The 20887-nt window shown below is 45.1% G+C and overlaps 1 protein-coding gene across 8 annotated transcripts in view; it reads left to right on the plus strand.

Moving 5' to 3' along the window:
- Nucleotides 1-13814: 13814 nt before the first annotated feature.
- The window catches only part of FAT1 (FAT atypical cadherin 1), a 122592-nt gene continuing 115519 nt past the window's right edge, over nt 13815-20887 (plus strand). For 7 of the 8 annotated variants that reach the window (XR_011485159.1, XR_011485158.1, XM_070460005.1 and 4 more), the window contains exon 1: nt 13815-14153. The gene's annotated coding sequence lies outside the window, so the exon portion shown is untranslated. Of the gene's footprint in view, nt 14154-16731; nt 16959-20887 lie in introns of those variants that run through there. The other variant, XM_070460006.1, reaches the window with a different exon arrangement.

Genomic DNA, 20887 nt, shown 5'->3' on the forward strand with positions numbered 1-20887 from the left:
TTGGTAAAACTCCTAGAAGAGAACATAGGGAAAAGCTCCTTGGTATCGATCTTGGCAATGATTTTCTTGGCTATGACACGAAAGCCCAGGCAATGAAAGTGAAAATAAACAAGGACTGTATCAAACTAGAAAGCTTCTGCTCATCAAAGGCAATAATCAACAAAATGAAAAGACAACCTACAGAATGGGAAAAAATATTTGCAAGTCATCTATCTGATAAGGGGTTAATATACAAAATATATAAGGAACTCATACAACTCAAGAGCAAGATAACAATCCAATGGAAAAAATGGACTTGACATTTTTCCCAAAGAAGGCATACAGATGGCCAACAGATACATGAAAATATGCTTGGCACCACTAATTATCAGGGAAATGCAAATCAAAACTACAATGAGATATAACCTCACACTTGTTAGGAGGGCTACTGTCAAAAAGACAAAAGATAACAAATGTTGGTGAGGATGTGGAGAAAAGGGAATCTTTGTACACTGTTGGTGGCAATATACAACCATTGTGAAAACAGCATGGAGGTTCATCAAAACTTGAAAATAGATCCAGTTATCCTTCTTCTGTGTATACATTCAAAGGAAATGAAATCAGTATCTTACCCATGTTCACTGCAGCATTGTTCACCATAATCAAGATCTAAAACAACCTCAATGGATAGAGAAATTGTGGTACGTTTAATGGAATGCTACTCAGCCTCAAGGAAATCAGTCCTGAATATTCATTGGAAGGACTGATGCTGAAGCTGAAACTCCAATACTTTGGCCACCTGAGGCAAAGAACTGATTCATTTGAAAAGACCCTGATGCTGGGAAAGATTGAAGGCAGGAGGAGAAGGGGACAACAGAGGATGAGATGGTTGGATGGCATCACCAACTCAATGGACATGAATTTGAGTAACCTCTGGGAGTTGGCAATGGATAGGGAGGCCTGGCATCTTGCGGTCCATGGGGTCACAAGCAGCTGGACACGACTGAGTGACTGAACTGAACTCAGCCTTTAAAAGGAGATCCTGGCATTTGTAACAAATGGATGGACCCAGAGGACATTATGCTAAGCAAAGTAAGTCTGACACAGAAAGAAAAATACTACATGATCTCACTTATACATGGAAGCTAGACAAGTCAAAATTACGGAACCAGAGAGTATTGATAGAATGATGGCTTTCAGGAGTGGGGAGGTGGGAGGAATGGGGAGCTATTCATCAAATGAGAGAAGGGTCCAAGTTTCAGTTACATAGGATGAAGAAGTTCTCAAGAACTTATATACAGCGTGGTGTCTACCATGAATAGTTCTGTACTGTGTTTGCTAAGAGCCTAGATCCTAGGATCTGGAGAAGGAAATGGCAACCCACTCCAGTACTCTTGCCTGGAAAATTCCATGGACAGAGGAGCCTGGTAAGTTACAGTCCATGGGGTTGCAAAGAGTTGGACATGACTGAGCGACTTCACTTAGATCCTCAGATGGGCTCTTACCAGACACATACAAAAGATAATTATTCTGTGAGGACATGGAGATGTTAATTAGCTTGACTGTAGTAATCATTTTACTATGAATAGGCATACCAAAGCATCATGCTCTACATGGTGAGAGCTATGATTTTTCTTTTGAACATAAAATATTGTCTTCGAGATGCTTCAGTGTCCATTGTGAATTCCTCATGCTAATGGGTCTCATGGTTTAACACATACAGAATCACCTACTAGGCTTCTTTTTTTTTTTTTTAATTTTTGCTTTTTCTTTTTTACATGTGTACACTGCTTTATTTATTTATTTTTGGCTGCTCTGGATCTTCATTGCTGAACGCGGACTTTCTCTAGTTGCAGAGAGCTGGGACTACTCTCTAGTTGTGGTTCATGGGCTCTTCATTGTGGTGGCTTCTCTTGTTGGGGAGCACAGGATCTAGGGTGCACAGGCTTCAGCAGCCTCAGGGTACACAGGCTTCAGGGGCTCATTAGTTGTAGCCTGTGAACTCCAGAGCATGCAGGCTTCAGTAGCTGGGCACACAGGCTTACTTGCTCTGGGTATGTGGAATCTTCCCAGACCAGGGATCAAACCTACGTCTCCTGCATTGAGAGGCAGATTCTTAGCCACTGCGCTGAAAGGGCAGTCCCTGCAGGGCTGCCTGAAACAGGTTATTGTGCCCACCTCCAGGGTTTCAGACTCAGTAGGCCTTGGGCAGGGCAATCTTTGCATTTCTAGCAAGTTCCCAGGTAATGCTGGTGAGGCTGCTCTGAGACAGCACTTTGAGAATCACAGCTCTACACTGACACCTTTGTTTACATGGAATACAGGCAAATAGTGAAGGGTAATAGCTGCCAGGAAACCACTCCTAGGATTGCCAACAGCTGGTTTGAGAGAGATAATTAATAGGCCTGCTTGTATCAGTTAGGGTCTCAACTGGAAACAGATGGCACGCTTCAAATAGGATAATTCCCGACAGCCAAGAAGTGAAAACCTTGTTAGGCCCTGGGGTTTTGCAATGAAGACCTAAGCATCCATGTACAAGATTGAACTCGGCCCACCTTCACACACAGTCATTTAGAAGAGCTGACACAACGCAGGTTGCGAGGTTACCTCCATATGCACGCTAGCCACAAGGCCCAAGGAGGTATCCTGGCTGTATGCTCTGACACTTTTATTTCTTTTCTCTCAGAGTGCCTGGTGGCATTGCCCTCTTCAGCCCACTGTTGTCCTTCCCCAAAGCATGACTCAGGACTTCACCTGAAAAAGTCAAGTATCTGGGAAAGCATTACTGATGTATATGAATTTCATCCGAGTAGTCTTATCTCCTTTCCTCTGATCAATGGCCCATTTTTCTTCTTCCTGCTGTAACAACTATTCTCACTTCAACATATATGCAGGGGGTTATTTTACCTCTTTCCATTTCTATATGTGAAGTTATGGGTTTCCCTGGTAGCTCAGATGGTAAAGAATCTGCCTGCAATGTGGGAGACACGGGTTTGATCCCTGAATAGGGAAGATACACCGGAGAAGGGAATGGCAACCCACTCCAGTATTCTCGCCTGAAGAATCCCATGGATAGAGGGCTACAGACCATGGGGTCGCTAAGAGTCAGACACGACTGAGTGACTAACATGGGAGGTTACATCCATTCTTCCATCTCTCCAGGTACCTGTTAAAAGGATACTCAGCAGACACACTGGCAGCTTTAGATTATAGATGATCTCTGTGTAGCCCTTGTTATTATAGTATTCTTCTTTACTTTTTGTTTTGATACTAAATACTTTTAATAATAATCTTTTAAAAAAACTCATGTAACATATTTTTAGTTAATATGCACAAAATGGATACAATTAGGGATCCATTCCCCTTCTCAGGAGCAGAGTATTCCTGGACCAGCATATACCTCCTTTCCCATCACCAGTCTCCTCTCCCCACCAGTAAACACCATCGTTTTTTTTTTTTTTTTTTTTTAAAAGCATATGCTACATCTTATCTAGGCTTCCATAAGCTGCATACTGTTTAGTAAAGTTTCTGAGTAAACTTTTGCAGCTTCTATTCCTTACTCCATATTATATTTCTAAAAATTGTTTATACTGTTACATGTAACAATTGTATATTCATTTTCCCTGTGTAAATTTATGTGAAGATGCTTCAAATTATTCATTTCCCTGTTGCTAGACATTTGTGTCTATTCTAGTTTTTGCTTTTAAGAACAAAGTGGCAGTGAGTTTTCTTGTGGATGTCTCCAACATGTTTCGGGGTCCCTCTTGAGTGTACTGAACCTAGTCATAGAATTGCTGGATTATAGGATACATACAGATTCCTTTTCACAGGGCATTATGCATTTGTTTTCCAAAGTAACTGTGCCAATTTACAACCCTAACAGTATGGCATAAGAGTTCTCATTGAGTCATATCTTTGCCACCTCTGATATGATCAATCACCTTAATTTTTGCCAGTATAGTTTGTGTATAGGGTATTACCTGAGGTTTTAACTTCTGTTTGTCTAATCACTAGTGAAAGTATCTCTTCTTATGTATCATATCAGCTTCTTAGGGCTGCTGTAACACATTTCCATACGCTGGGTGACCTGAAACAGCAGAAATGTTTTCCCTCCCAGTTCTGGGAGCCAGAAGACCAGTATCAAAGCACGGGTGGAGCTGCGCTCCTTCTGAAAGCTCTCTGGAAGAATCCTTGCATCTTCCTGTTTCTGGCAGTGTCAGGCCTTCCTTGGCTTGTGGCTGAATAACTCCAATCAAATCTCTTTCTTTGCCGTCATATGGCCTTTTAGCTCTGCGTGCCTCTCACCTGAATGACCCTCATAAAGATGCTTGTCATTGGATTTAGGACCTACCTGGATAATTTGATGTTTAGTCGCTAAGTCGTGTCTGACTCTTTGTGACCCCATGGACTGTAGCCTGCCAGGCTCCTCTGTCCGTGGGATTTTCCAGGCAAGAATCCTGGAGTGGGTTGCCGTTTCCTTCTCCAGGAGATCTTCCTGACCCAGGGATCAAGCCTGTGTCTCCTGTGTTACCAGGAGGATTGTTTACCACTGAGCCACCTGGACAATTTAGGATGATCTTATCTTGAGATTCTTAATTATTTCTGCAAAAACCTTTTTTTCCCAAAAACGTCAAATTCACAGGTTTTAAGAATTAGGACATGGACATTTAAGGATCAGGACATGTAGTTGAGGCACAATTTAACTCACGACAAAAATAATTACCATTCATACTTTGTAATATGCAGGTTCATGTTTTTTTTCTCCCAATTATCTATTGAATCTTTCTTATTTTCCTATTGAGTATTTTTCTTATTAATTTGTAAAACTTCTTTACATTAAAGATATTCATTTTTTGTCTGTTTGGCAAACAAGTATTCTCTCAATCTGGGACTTACATTTTCACTTTTTAATATGGTGTCTTGATAAACAGAGGTTCTTAGTTTTTATGTAACTGAATTTGCCAATCTTTTCTTTTATGGTTGGAACATTTTATGTCTTATGTAGTAAACTATTCCATAGCCACAAATAAATTTTCTTATATCTTCTCTAAATATCTTGACCATTGTTCTTATACATTTACATCTTTCATTCATCAACAGAAAAATTTTGTGCACACTATATGAGATGAGGATCCAATTTTACTTTTTTTCATGAATAATGGATAACCAATTCCCCCTCATCCTGTCTTGATCCATGTCTGGAGCCACAATAGTTATCTTAGGATAAAGTACAAGCTTGAGGATGAAAGACATAATCTGACGTGATATAGGCACTTAGGATAGCACCAATATTTAAGTGACAGTCATATATCATTTAGAAAGAATAAGAAAATCCAGTTCAACATTCCTACTCAACTAACAGCATAATCTACATGATATCCTACAAACCTTAAGTGATACAATTTTATACACACTGAAGTCTATCTTTAGCCAGGTTTAACTATCATTGCAAGTAGCTTAGAGTAGCTGCTTTGCACTTGGGGTTACATATTTACCAAATGACATCAACTGAATAAAGTGATGCCAAGAAACACCCAGGTCATTAACTCTCACTCATCCGCCAGGTGGATGAATCAGCAGTGCCCTGTACATTCTGGGTAACTGTGGGCACAGGTGGTTCACTGCATGTCTCTTCCATCAATCATGAAAATTAGTCAACTGTGTGGGATAGTCAATTGAATCCATAATTTCAAGTCTAATAAATTTCACATGTACATACAAAAGTACAGCTACCTGAGATCTCAGAAAACCCAGTTTCACTAAATGCATTCATTTCACCATTGCCCTTTTTCTACACAAGGAAGGAAACAATTGCTTAACTGAAGTCAATTCATCATCTCCAGATCTCATAAACGATACAAGTCCTCCTTTAGAAAAGTCATCGTTGGAGAAGAAAACACGGCCCTGATTTTTCTGTACTGTGTTCTGACTGTTTTGAAATAGTCATTTGTGGGTTTAGAAACCTGTCCACACCTGTTCTGGCCAAAACAGTACCATTAGCCACCTATGACTATTTCCATTTACATGAATTAAAATAAAACGTTCAGCTCCGCGTTTTGCACTAGCCACTTGTTCAGCACTCCATAGCCCCCTTCAAGACAACAAAGACAGAAGATTTCCATCTTCACATAAAGTTCCTCTGGAGAGTGCTTTTCTAGACGCTTTCTTCCACTCTATTCACATTCACATCTAAATTCATGTCGTACTTTAAAGCTTACTAAGTGCTTTCCGGTTCATGCTTTGACTGAGTGCTCACTCTCTGATTGGTAGAAAGGCATCATTCAAAGTGTCTTTATCTACTGTTGAGTAACACATTCCCCCAAAACTTAGCAACTGAAAATAACAAACATTTATTACCTTGTGGAGTTTCTGGGGTCAGTAATCTGGGAGCAGTTTGGTTGGGTAATCTGGTTCAGGGTCCCTCATGAGGCTGCAATCAGATACGCACTGGAGCTGGGGCCAGGTGGCTGTTGGAGGAAGCCTTCAGTTCCTTTTTCCTGTGGCCTTTCGACTTGCTCCAGAGTAAATAATTAGGAAGAGAGAGACGGAGGGGGCAGGGAAGGGAAGGAAGGGAGAACACTGTCTTTTATAACCTGATCTCCAAGTTGACACACCATCACTTCTGGCTTATCCTACTGTCACACAGACCCGGGTTGGCAAGATACGGGAGGAGATCACACAGAGGAGTGACTGTCAGAAGCTGGCGATCATCTGGTCCATCTTAGAATTCAGCCAGTCATGTTGCTCTTTAAGACGCTCGGGAACGTGTCAAACTCACAAAGCTGATAAACCTGAGAGAACATTAGAGGAGAACATGCATCTAAAAGAATTCCCAGGGGGTGCAGTGGTAAAGAACCGCCTGCCAATGCAGGAGATACAGGAGTTTCCTGGGTTAGGAAACTCCCCTGGAGTAGGAGATGGCATCCCACTCAGCTATTCTTGCCTGAAGAATCCCATGGACAGAGGAGCCTGGCAGACTGTAGTCCATGGCGTTGCAGAGTTGGACATGACTGAACGCGCACACACACACACACACACACACACACACACCCTCTGACTTTTTACTCCTTTCTTCCACAGTACTCTGGCTTTACCCATCTAGGTGTTACTTCAACTTCCTTAAACAATTTGACTTTTTTTTTTTTTTTAATAAACCAATGACACAGACTAATATCGTCAACCTGCAAATACTACAGCTGAGATTCAGGGGGTCGCAGTAACAGTTGCTCCTCTCCTTTGCTTTCTCAGGGAAAAAAAAAGAAAACAGTAACAGGAGAGTAGAACAGAAGGAGCCTGTTCCTGACAAGCACTCTGTCCTGACCAAACTCTAGATTGGCTCCGCTTAGCCCCGTGACCTTGACCTTGACATCCATCTTTGTCAGTTCTGCATGGCCCAGTTGTAGCAACAAGCCTGTGAAGTTGGTTTAGCCAGAATGCCCCACCCTCGCTATCTGACAAATTTCCTTTTCTCTCACCAAGCTCCATGCTGAGTCACTTCAGTCATGTTCTACTCTTTGAAACCCCATGGACTGTAGCCTACCAGGCTCCTCTGTCCATGGGGATTCTCCAGGCAAGAATACTGGAGTGGGTTGCCATGCCCTCCTCCAGGGGATCTTCCTGACCCAGGGATTGAACCAGCGTCTCTTATGTCTTCTGCATTGGCTGGAGGTTTCTTTACCACTAGCACCACTTGGGAAGCCCTTTCTTTCAGCACTCCCCACTCCCCATGTAATATCTGATCACCCTGGCCTGCCTTCAGCAAGAAGCCTGTCAGGTCGGTTTATCCAGAATTCCCCTTTGCCCCTGATAGTCTCCTGTTAGTAATTTTCCATCCACTGACCCCCACCTTGCTCCTTGTATAAAAATTCCCACTTTTCCTTGCTGCATTTGAAGTTGTTTCTCTTTCCTGTTGCAAAAATGCCATCTGGTGACCCCACACCCATCATAATGGTCCTGATTAAAGTCCGTCTTAGTGTCTAACAAGTGTCATGAAAACTTTTTTTCAGTGCCTCTGCAAGTGGAGAGAAGGAAGTAAGAGGAAGATTTCTTTGTTCTCCGTCTCTCCCACACCTAACCACACAGAAGAGACTTTCTACAGATTATTGCTCAGGAAAGGGTCAGAGGCAAACTGCCTCTAACCTAAATATACAAAATAAACAAAACTGACTTAGTTTACACAGCACCTTACCTCCAACCATAGCACATTTTAATTTAAAATTTTTTAAATAATTCTATTTTAAATCAAGGGCAAAGTGAAGAAAAAGTGGGCTACGGTGAATCTAAACTGATTTCACTTTTTGGCTTGGCATTCAATATTGGCAGTCAGGGCTACAAGTGGATTCACATTCCAAATGCCATGGATTTACTGGCTGGGGGTATTCCAGCTGACTGCTTTATCCTTTGATAATTATTTGAAATCAAAGTTTGGTTAACATTCACTGTCAATTCTAAGAAATTATTTCTGGAGTTCCTTAAACAAAGATACTGGAAAATATGCTAGAAATATTTTTGGATACTTGAGAGGAAAGAACAGTAGGAATAAACAAAAATCTTCTGGTCAAACAAATTTTCAAATTTTTGTCTTTATTATGGTAGAAACATGGGCAGTTTGCAAAACTGAAACATGCTGCTTCTAAAAACTTTTTTCATCATTAAGGACTCCAAGGGTCCTTCCATTTGTCATTAGAGTCAGTCTCAATTCCTACTGACCAATGAGTTAAGGAGGTCCATCCATTTATCTTTTCTTTCAAAATAAGGCCTAGTGCTTTTAAAGGCTAGATGCAGGAGATGATGTCAGGTAAAAGTAAGCCAAATCCTGACACAATCCAGCTTAAGTAAGATGAAAATGTATGCTCTCTTATACAAAGAAGTGTTGAGTTGGGATGGCTTTTGGAGATAGTTTAGGCTTCATCCTCAGCAAGTAATATGACAGTAGTAGTCCCAGGATGACATCCTGATCTGACAACATCCATAGGATGCATGATGTGTCTTGTGGTTCTCTTAGGAGGGAGGAATTTTTTTCCCCCAGTGCCCTCCAGTAAACATCCTGGATGCTTCCAGATATCTCATTGGCTACAATTGGTCTATTACTGATGACAAAGAGTACAGAACCACTACAATGGGCTTAAATAGATCATCTGTTAGAGAAAGGATGTTGATGAACCATCACAATTCTTGTTTCCCAAATGGGAACCTCTTAGACTCTGTATCAGGTTAGTTTTAATCACCAAAATATACTACCAGAAAAAGGATTTTGGTAGTAAAAAAAAAAAAAGTATAGATATGGAAAAGCATAAATTAAAGATGGAAAGGAGAATTGGAAAAAGAAACCCTAGTGGTTCCATACCAGGAAAACGAAAGGCAGAATATAAATTGAAATGCTGACCATGAAAATCCAATGAGATAATCCTTGTCGGAATTTAGTGAGAATCATTAGTACATATTTTTTTGCTGCTCAGACCAAACAAGTTAAAGTCTGACAATGATTTCAAATCACAAAGAAATGTGATCCAGAATTGGCACATCTACCTAGGAAAATAGGTAAGCCAAACAAATAATGGATGTATTACATATCTATTATGAGACCAAATCAGCGGTACACTCCCTCAGTGATTAAAGGACCCTCTTTTAAACAATTTTTTGGTCCATATTTGGTACAGCTGGTACAAAGGAACATCTCTCTTCAATCATCATGTGAGTTTTTTGTTCTCTTAGGTTGCTTCTTAAACAACATTGCTGACAAAGTTCTTGGTTTATAAAGAGTACAAACGAGGTGTAGGGTGTAAGGAGCTGGGGATGTTATGTTGACAAGTGTGTTAGCTATGAAGCTATGAAGATAGTCAGCCTTGAGTTTCAGTCCAAAACATGACCCAACATGAGTTATCCAATCTACCTCAACCTCACTATTTCATCTGGAATGAGGAGGTAGGTTATTAATTGCTAATATCCTACAGAATTTTGTAAGAACTACATGAAATGATACATATATACAAGCTGGAACAGAGTTCAGGCTATAATTGGCATTAAGTCAATGTTACTTATTACTATTGGTTCTATAAAGCCTCGAAGCAGAGAGGGAGTGGTAGGGGGAGAAAGAGTGGGTAAATTTGAGAATAATGTGATTGTAGTTGTTATAGTCATTCTTTACTGTGTCTCTCACATCAGGTGAGGCAGGTTTTTTGTTTTTTTTTTTAAGATCACTTTAGAAATGCATGTTTATGAAGGAAAGCAAGACTCCCAAAAAATTCAGTAATGAAAAGTACATTAGATTTCATGTGGCAAAGACAAGACTCAAACCAGATTTATTGACTTTGGATCTAATGTTCTTTTTACTGCCTCTATTGAGAAAGTATTTCAACAGTTTCTGCATGATTCATTGCTTACTGTTCAAAAAGGTAGACTTGGAATCTTTCAGTCACTGAGCTCGGAAAGCGTCACAAGCTTTGGATGATACATATCCAGCAGAATCTGTTCCCAAACTACATGGGGAGGTTGATCTCATATCTGGAGAGACAGAAGGTCCAAACAAGCCTTTTCTACTGTACTATTTATGCCTGACATGAAGGTAAACGTTTTTGTTTGTTTTTAGTAGTTAGCCATCCAGTGTAACACTCCTAAATATCCCCCGGCACCTGAATATTGGCACTGGCATCTGGAATTTCACCATTAGAATACAATTTTACGACTAACGTTTAGCTTTAAGAAAGCCCTTGTTATAATGGACTTGGAAGGGACCAGGAAAATGAACATAGACATACCCTCGTTAACCACTACTGATTCTCATCGGTTGGACTAGTTGTCTGTTCCAGTGGCTCCCTTGGAAAGTGCAGTGGTTCTGTCTCTCTCCTGAGGGAGAGCTGTATTTGAACGCAAAGGATAAAATATGCCTCACCTTCAGGAAGTGTAGGGGGGAAGAGGGTGTAGATGAGAAAGCAGTAAAAAGGGGCAGAGAGGGTGGGAGGACAGAAATCAGTCAGCCTACCTACAATTATGTCACCCTAGGACTATTTTTAAAATGTCTTAGAATTCTTTCCTACTTTAAATTGAGTGACTCCCCCTGGTTTTCCTGCTCAGCAATAGTTGGAGACAATGAAAAGGCCATTTAAGCCATGTTAATATTTCTTAATACCAAACACACCTAAGTCATTAAAGTTTGAATCCTTTATGATTTCACTTACCGTACTGTTAGTAACATGATAAAATCTGGGACATGAGTGAATCTTTCTGTGATAGTTGGTTTTTTTTTTTAAGGATTTGGAAGTGACTCAGTGTTGAATGTATCAAAACTATAATGCTTGATGTAGCCTTCCAAAAACAATAGCAAAGTCTGTAACAACATTGTCCAACAATACTCTGTCCTGATAAAAAATGTTCTTTCATTGGCCCTAAATAACACAGCTGCCATTAGCCACAAGTGGATATTGAGTACTTGAAGTGTGGCTAGTGATAACAAGGAATTGGACTTTAATTTACTCAGCCACTTGTGGCTAGTGGTATTGGACTGTGTAAGTCCAGAGGTGGTCTTTATTTTTATTTATTTATTTTTTGGTTGCACTGCCCTGTCTATGGGATCTTAATTCCCTGCCCAGGAATGGAACCCATGCCCACTGCAGTGGAAGCACGGAGTCTTAACCACCGGTAGGGAAGCCCAGTGTAGTTTTGTTAAAAGTTTTCTGCTCTCCTCACTTTGTTTGTTTGTTTTCAAAAGGACCTATTTCGATTAATGCCATCAATTATTACATATAAATTCCATTTGTATTTTTTTCCTGTTGGAAAACATTTCTTTACCTATGGTAACTCCAAGGTGAGCAGAGCAAACCAAATTGCCTTGCACAGCAGCATCTGGGGCAAATTTATGTGTATCACTCATAAAATACTTGTAATGTGCGGTCAATTTCTAATGCCAATTATTGACAAAAAGGGAGCGAGCCTGTGTAGATGAAACAGTGAAGCAGGAGAGGCCTGTCCTCTGCACTGGTGGGCTGGCCTTTCAAGTCAATTGTCCTTTGATTTCCTCCTCCCTCCTCGGAAATCTGGCACCTTCTGGGTGCCCCTGGGTCTGCAGACTCACGGTGCCCTTCCCTCCCTCCCATATCGAAATCATTTAAAATAATTAAAAACTTCCTTTTAACTCATCCTAATTGTATAAAGGAGAAAGCCGAGTCGTTGCAAAGAACCATGGAGGGAAAGAAAACGACTACTGATGAACTCCTAAGCGCTTCTGCTTAGTCGCTCAGTTAAGTCCGATTATTTGCGACCCCACAAACTGTAGCGCTTCAGGCTCCTCTGTCCATGATTCCATGGACAAGGCATTCTCCAGGCCAGAATACTGGAGTGGGTTGCCATGCCCTCCTCTTGGGGATCTTCCCAACCCGGGGATGGAACCCAGGTCTCCTGCACTTCAAGCGGATTCTTTACCAGTTGAGCTACCAGGGAAATCCCTACTATGTGCTTACTAGACACTTTATATGATGTTGGGGAAAAGGGTTGCCTGTTTGAATGCTGCTTCCCTGGCAAATAAATGACATTCAATAAACATTTTTAAATGGAAAAACACAAGAATGCAGTTTTACAATGTGAAACAGGTATCATGCCCTTATCAAGACGAGGGAACTGAAATGTAGAGAAGCTATATGACATCCTTAAGGCTAAGTTCACCTAACGCGCCAACATTTAATCGTCTTTCCTCTAAACTGTTTAAGTCTTTGCCTTGCTTCCTGTATCCTAGGGGTGTTGCTCTTTGCCTTTGAAAGATAACACAAGCTAAATTGACCACTAGATATACACCAATGGCTGCAAAGGTATTAACAGAACCCATTCCCAGCCGCCAGCCCTTTTCCAGGGGTCTTTGAATTTTAATGCCAACCTTCTGGGGACAGTGTAAACTCACAGAAATGGCTCCCTGGAAATTTCATGCTGTTGAGGAGAGATTTTTATTTTGGTACTTCAGCGGCATTAAAAATACATATATTTCACAGCAGATATTTTCCTGGAGTGGATGTTTCCATAAAGGAGTCTGGATGCTTCCACAGAAAGACGCATTTCACTTACAAATTCAACTTCAACAGCGTTTGCCTTTATCTGATCCTATGAGTAGACGATTGATTCATTCGTGTATTAGCTCTTATCATGATAGATGACTTGTAAGAAACAGAAATTGGCTCCTCCCTCATCTCCCCCCCCCGCCCCCGCCCCGCACCCCTCGGATCCTCGGATGCTTCAGAGTACGGTCTAAAAACGGAAGCGCTTTTGGAAAGGATTTGCACGTTAAAATATGGCTCCGTGATTTTTAACGCACAGACCACAAACAGCGCTAGAGCCCGAGAAGTATTTAAAACAGATCACATCCTGAAGTTGGAGAGCTGCAAAAAAAGTACAAGTCGTCCAGGCCAGTCTGGAGAGGCTGTTCGGGCTTCCGCCCTGCAAAAAACAAAAACAAAAACAAAAACAAAAACCGGGCAGGCGACACGTCGCGACGAAATCTCAGCGGCAGAAGGGGAAGAGCATCACCTGCAGTTGGAGGCGTGGGAAACGCGGGCGGAGGAGGCCGGCGAGGAAACCCGCCGAGAGGTGCGCGCCGCGGGGCCGCTCAGGTGCCGGGACTCGGCGGCGCCCGGGGAGACGCGGCGCGGTGGAGAAGGGCGGACGCTCCGCCGTCTGGACCGCAAGACACCGCTGCGGCAGGGAGGCCGGCCCAGCCTGTCCGCTCGCCGCGGCTACTGTCCGGGAGGCGGACCCCGCGGGAGCACCCCGGTCCCCGCCGCGGGGCGGGGGGCGAGGCGGGGCGCTGACGTCACCTCCCCTCCCCCGCGGCCTCCGGGAGGGAGGGAGGGAGGAGCGCGGAGAGAGGCAGCGATCCGCCGCAGTTCCCGGCCGCAACTCCCAAACTCCGCGGCTCGGCTGCCCGGACAAGTCCTGACAAACTTGGTTTCTCTCCGGCCCTCGCGCACTCGCCTCCTTTTTCGCTGCTCAAGTTTTTTTCCCCCCAGAACGGTAAGCCTCCCGAGATGCGGCCACCTGGGCGGATCGCACCCTCGCTGGGAACATGGTGAAGATCGCAGGGAAGAAGCAAAGTTGGTACTTCAGACACGGCTTCTAACAAACATCCAGATCGCGTGGGGATTACGGAGCTGTCGGCACTTTAAAGCAGGGCCTCGAGGACTCGGCTGGAACGGGTGAGTTCCTTTCGTGCAAGCCTTTCTGTCTTTTTAAGTTTAAACAGAAATGAAATGATGGGAGGGTGCTTGACTAGTACGGGGAACCGTGTGCATCCTACCGGCTTTCCGCTTGGGGAACGGGCACGGCACCCTCCCACCCCCCACCACCCCAATGGCTGTGCTTAGCTCGGGCATCAAAGATCAGTATGCATAGGTTTTGGAATTCGTGAAATACTTACAGAGCACTGTTCAAAAGAACTTGAAAAGCTACGCCGTTTGTGCATTATTTCGAATGTAACTTATTATAGAAATGGTGCCCGGGGAGGGCGCCTTGGTGCCGCGTGATCCGCAGTGGCGCAGCGCCCTCTAGTCCGGACACCCGGCGAAGCGCGCGTCCCTGCGGGGTTCCGCGCGGACCGCGAACTTGGACCTGCCTGGTGCTTATGGGACGTGGGCGTAAGGTCCCTGGCCGTCACCCTCGTCTTCACTTAACCACCCACTCCGGCCCATTCTGTGTCTAATTTACAAATACCAGCTTGGGTGAACTGGATGCAGAAGCGGTGCTGGCAGAAAGCGGTTTGTTTTTTTTTTTTAATTTTTGGGAACCCACTCCCATCCCCCTAATGTCCCAGAACCTCTGGGTACTGGGTTAGGGAGGACTGACTATTCAGAGGACAAACGTGGAGCTTGAACTCCATCTTTCGTTCATGTGAAGGTAATTAGAGGGTAGCTAAAAGGCACCTCCTTTTCGTTCCTTTGGGGCTAAAGGATCAGTTAAAAACGTGGCAGCATCGGACTCTGAAATCTACATGTCTGGCTCTTGGCTGTTCCTGTGGCTACGAAGTGCGACTTCTTCCAGGCAATTAGGTTTTTCGGTGAACCTGGCCGGCAAATCGGGATTCCCCAACAGATGTTGTAGTTCAAGTAAGCGTTATTGTTTATTAATAAATGGTAATTTTTCTCCAGGAATTCTTTTGCGCCATTTCAAAATCTTGTGATTGTATGTTATGGGATGGTGTCTTTTTAGCTTTTTTACCCACCCCCACCTACCCCCCAACCCCACATACTGCCCCTACCAACTGTTGGCGTTCGCGTGTGGCTGTGTTTCGTTTCGAGTTAGAACTCGGCCCGGGGCACCAACGAATTGAGCTTGGAGATCAGGTCACCTACTTCCTAGGTGTTTCATGTATGAAACTGACCTGTAACCCCGGGAGCGCTTTGCGCAGTTATGGCCGTAGCCAAGTGTTTGGATGATGATGTTTGTCGGATGTGTGAATTTGTGTGTATTCTAAATAATACGCCGGGAATACACTACATACTCTTGGTGCCGCGAATCAGCACACTCATTCTGCAGGCGTGATTTCTCCTTCCCAGCCACAACCTGGTAGACACTTTTTTTCCTAATTGCCGTCTTTGAGATGGCGCAAGAGTAGGCTGCATTAACTTTGAACTAAGGCAGTTCCCTCTTTAACCCTAGACTCCCTCGCCCCCATTGGCCTGGTAGTTCCTCCAGCAGCCCCCTCCACCGGTTCTGGGGAAATGATCTCTCTTTGTCCTCACAGTGTTAACGTATTCTAGCTCCACAAACTTTCCGAGGTCACGTCCGCCCTCTTCCCCAGGCTGTTTCCCTACGCCCGGGAGCATTCCGGGCTGCGCTGAGCCGGCGCCTGGAGCTTTGCCCGCGCCGAGGATGGGCTCACAGCCCCGGGATACCCAGATTGCGCGCTCGGGCTCGCGGCGGGGCGGGGAGTGGGGGGAGTTCCCCGAGGTTTCCCCTTCTCCTTAAAGAACCTGGAGTTTCACGTTATACTGCGTTCACTTTTTGCGGGGTGTACTCACCGGGTGGGAAAGAGCACGAGGCGGCACAAGCTGCCTTTTGTCCCCGCAGCCCTGGGGATCCGGGGGCGTGCGCCGGAGGAGGCCGGCCTTGGGGTTCGTAACCCGGGCCTGGGAGGTTCCGCGGTCTAACCTCTGCACAAAGAGGTCGCGGAGGAAGCGTTTTCACTTTCCTGGGGTTTCAGTGTAGATTGAAGAAGGAAGTAGATTCCTATCAAACTGCATTCCTTTTCAGACCTTTTGTAAGACAAGATTCCGCCGAGCAAGGGCAGACCCGCAACCGCGGCATTCAAATGCAGATTGAGGAATTCCCTCAAGGTACTCGGAAATCTAAAGGGGGGGGGGGGGGCGCGTGGGAAGCTTTTTCTTTAAACCCAGAGCTGACTTTTTTTTTTTTTTTTTGGAGCTAAGCTAATGTTTCCCTTCTCCTAGCAGGGAACATTCCATATTAATTCCTTGCACAAATCTGTGCTGGCCATAACTAACCTCGGCGCTAGAGCGATTTGTTTTCTCCTCGCGGTGTCGCTAGATCTTTCTGGGCATTCACTGATCTCCTGGCAAGGAGCCGGTCGCTGTAGCGGCCGGGAGCTGCCTGACCCCTTGGCCGGGCTTCGCGGCCCGGCGGGCTGGGGGACGTCCGGCCGCCCCGGGGAAAGTAGGGTCGAGAGTTTCCGCGCGGGAGAAACGAGCGCCGGCGCGAGCGGGCGTGGCCGGGAGCGGAGGGATATCCCCCGCGCCGGGTGCGTGAGCCGCGCGGGGGGCTGCGCCGGGCGGCCTGGGAGAGTGGGGCGCGCGCGCGGGCGGCCGGGCGCTGCCTCGGAGCAGGGGCGCACCGAGAGCGCGGGCGTGCAGCTCTCGGGGACACGATGCGGCGCGGCGGCCCCAGCCAGGCGCCCGGCCGACCCGGACCCCGCCCGGGGGCGCGCTGAGGCGGCGAGGCGCGCGCCCCCGGGAACTCTGTGGCGGCCACTTGGGGCCAACTTTGCTGTAAGTTGGTAGGAGGCCAGAAGGGGCCCGGGGACTGTGGGCGAGGGGCGCGGCGGCGCTCGCGGTGCCAACGCCGGCCAATCCGTCGGGCACCTTGCTGCTGCGGGGTTGGAGGGCTTCCACCCGGCTCGGCGGGGGTGGGTCGGGGGGACTCCCGCCCCGGAGTGTCCAGCCCAGGATCGTGCCCCGCCGGCGCCTGGGAACGGAATGGAGAGAAAGAGACCCCCCGTTTCTCCCGTAGGTGCCCAGGCGCCTGCTCGTTGGGAAAGTTCAGGGCAGGCCCCGGGGGTTCGAGTGGGTGGCACGGGGGAGGAGGAGAGGCGGGAGCGGGTAATTCGCGACGTGACCTGCCTGGTAATCACCGATTCAAGCGCCTGGATCGGGCGGGCGGGTGGCCGCCCTGCGCCACCCGGGCTCTGGCCCCCGGAGCCATTGCTGGAAATCCGAGCGGCGGCCGCGGCGCGGGGCTCCGGGCTCCCGCGGGGCCGAGAACCTGCACGCCGGCGCCCGGGAGCTCGGAAACTTCACGCGCGCGCTTCGCGCTCTCTCCTCTCCGGTAACACGCGTGTCTGCTGAGAATCTAGCCTATCTCGCTCCGCGGCTGCTGCTTCCGATCTGCGAGAGATTCCACGGCGTAGGTGTGATGGGAGGAGAGCCCAGCTGCTGAGGGATGGGGTTTTTGAAATGGAGTCGCCGGTTTCCTTGGATGTTGTGTGCCCTGGCGGGGTAGGGGGAGTGCTGCCGTGAGGTTTGAGTGGTAGCTGGTTGAAGGTAGTTAGAATAGGTGCGGTTGAGAAATCTCTGGACTAAACATTTGCAACTGTGTTGTCAGGGTGTTTCTAGCTTTTTTGGAAGTGAAACGTTAAGGTGTTTTTTTTTTTTTTTTAAGGAAGAGATTCTGGTTCTTTCGTGCGTTTTCTTCCACTAACTGCTTTCCTCCAGGAAGCTAACTTTCTCTAGTCTCTGAAGATATTTTTGTTCCCACGGATGTGAACTGCGGAGCTTTGAAGACAAGGACGCAATTGTATGCATTAGGAAAGTAAACTCATAAATATTTTCTATGCAGTTAGAGGGGGTTTTTTGTTTTCTTTCTTTCCGCATGTGTCTGAACTGTGGTTTCATTAAATAGCTTTTGTTAAGCAACTCCCTGGTGCCTAGTAGAGGAGGTTTTTTTTTTTTTTTTTTAAAGCTTAGATATTTACAGTGATTATGAAAATTGAAAAAGATCTAGAATGCAAGTGATCTTCAGTTTATTTATGTTTTTCACAAAAGCTGATTCTTAAGGCTTCATACGTTCAGAGTTAGGTTTCAATAGTTTTAAGAAGATAGCTGCACGTGTTAAAACTGGATGATGGTGCTGTTTTTTCAGTCTACTGTTAGTTGTGCTTCTCCAACATATCCAGTACTGCAGTTACTCATAAAATCCAAGTACATAGGTGTTTCTCCAGCTGTATAGGTTAATTCTGATGCTGGGCTTTGCCTTCAGTGTTGCAGGGCAGCTCTAGTTCCAAAAGTGAAATTACTGTCTCCCTTTCTTTTCTATAGGGCTGCCCCGGTGGCTCAGACAGTGAAGAATCTGCCTGCAATGCAGGAGACCCGGGTTCGATGCTAGGCTAGGAAGAGCCCCTGGAGAAGGAAATGGCTCCCCACTCCAGTGTTATTGCTGGAGAATCCCATGGACAGAGGAGCCTGGCGGGGCTACAGTCCATGGGATCACAAAAAGTCGGACACGGCTGAGTTACTGACACTTTTCTTTGCTATTTATTTAAGTTTTAAGATGGGTGAAAAGTGCTTAAAAACATTCCATAATTTTTAAAAATAGCAATGGATATAACTTAGATTTATGTCAAACATGGTGTTTAACACATTCATTGTAAAGTTTTATCTGGGTCAAGTGTGATTGTGTACCTGTTTCTTGAAAAACGAATGCCTTAAATGAGCCAAATTCTTTGGCATTCTGAAAGGAGGTAAAATTATTAGAGGACTTCATAAAATATTTCAGGCCTCCTGTATGTGTATTCATTTGTGTCTTAATTAGTCACTAAAAGTACTTCTGGTTGCTCAATGGTGAAGAATCCGCCTGCCAAGGCAGGAGACTGCCAGTTTGATTCCTGGGTGGGGGAGATACCCCAGAGGAGGAAATGGCAAGCCACTCCAGTATTCTTTCCTGGGAGATCCCATGGACAGAGGAATTTGGCTGGCTGCAGTCCATGGGGTCGCCAAGAGTCGAACATGACTTACTGACTGAGCGCACACACACATACTCCTAGTGGGTTCCCACCAGACACACGCACACACGCACACACACACACACACGTAGTCCTAGTGGGTTCCCACCATGTTAATAGACTATTTAAATCCATGTTATGGACAGGTGCCAAAAGAGGGATCTAGAAATGATATGCACAGTAATATGTTTTCCTTGCCCTGATCCCATGACTTGCTCTAGTGTATGTGTTTGGACTTCGCTCCTAAGTCATCTCTGAAGTAGTCATTTGTTGAATGCCAGAAGTGAAAGAGATGTTACGGATTTTTTTAGCTCTCTTATCCCTGTTTTCCCACCCAAGTTTGGCTGATTTTACATGGAATCAGTAAGCGGAATCAAATTAGTGCATTATTGTTGCATTAAATGTTTCCGTGGCCTAATTTGTGGCCTAAAGGACCTGATTTAATAGCAGGAAGCTGAAAGGCTGGGTGTCTATTTAATCTTTATGACTAGGAAACTGTAATAGGTAAACTTTCTTTTGGACCAAATTATATAGTTGATGAAGCCAAGGTTTGTCTTTTTGTCTCAACTAATTGTTCAATTTGCAAGTGTTAGTTTGTCCCTAGGTGCTGGTAAGGAGTGTTTGAAGTGAGCGATGCAGATGATTCATTTAACTAACATCAATAAGTTGCTATTTTTTCCTCTTCTCATGTCTGAAAGCAACTTTTTATTTGAAATATCTACTGAATTAAATGAGGAATCTATTTCGCAACATAAAAGTTTAAAAAATCATCTTTAAGTCCGAGATTTAATTATATTGCCCAAATTCTGGCTTACCTCGAAAGGTTTATTATATATGTGGAGATAAGTCTATAATTAAATGTCTTCTACAGACCACTTAGGAAAATCAGTAATTATTTAATTCTTATCTTCATAGAATGTTCAAGCGTAATAGTTCATAATGAGCTCACTGCTCTGGCGTCGCCCGTAGCCACTTTGGAAGCATTTTGAGGTAGATGGTGACCCCTTTCTGAGCTGCTGGAAATTAGAGCCTTCTTCAGGGCACCTGTCTACAGCACTGTTACTGGCCAGGTGGTTGTGCCTGGATTTTCTGTTAGGTTTACAATGATGGATGTGTTAATTTCCCATGTTATTCCTCCTTATCCCCCTCCCAGCAGCCTCACTTCGGTCCTGCCTTCTGTTTTCCATCCCCGATCCTCATCCATCTGTCCATTGATGAATCTGAACAACTGTGGATCTCCTCTGTGCCAAACACTGAGCCAGATACAGTAAACAGTGGTGAACAAAGCAAGTGTCCTGCTCTCAAGGAGCTTACAGTCCAGCAGGGGAGAAGGCCAAATGAACAGTGATCTCCAGCGTGATAAGAGAGATCCATCCGGGTCAGGGTAGTCCTTCATAGCACCTCAGTGAGCTAGGGGTCTGGGATTGGGTGGGTATTAGGTTAGGGTGAGGTCTGTGGGAAGAGGGAATCCAGGAGGGAATGGTTCAGAGAGAGGATGTAGATGCAAAGCAAGTTGTAGAAATCTTAGCTGTGAACTTGATTTGTGGTTTGATGAATGGCGAGAAAAAAAGACCAAAGCATACCGGTTCTGGATTGATAGTGCCACCCCCCGCCCCCATTTTTACTGAAAAAAAGTATTAAGATGGCTTAAAAGGATTTAGTAGGCACCCAGAAATAAACAAGACTTGCCCATTCATTTTT

The sequence above is a fragment of the Odocoileus virginianus genome, chromosome 32 (genome assembly GCF_023699985.2).
Source record: "Odocoileus virginianus isolate 20LAN1187 ecotype Illinois chromosome 32, Ovbor_1.2, whole genome shotgun sequence".
Lineage (NCBI taxonomy): Eukaryota > Metazoa > Chordata > Mammalia > Artiodactyla > Cervidae > Odocoileus > Odocoileus virginianus.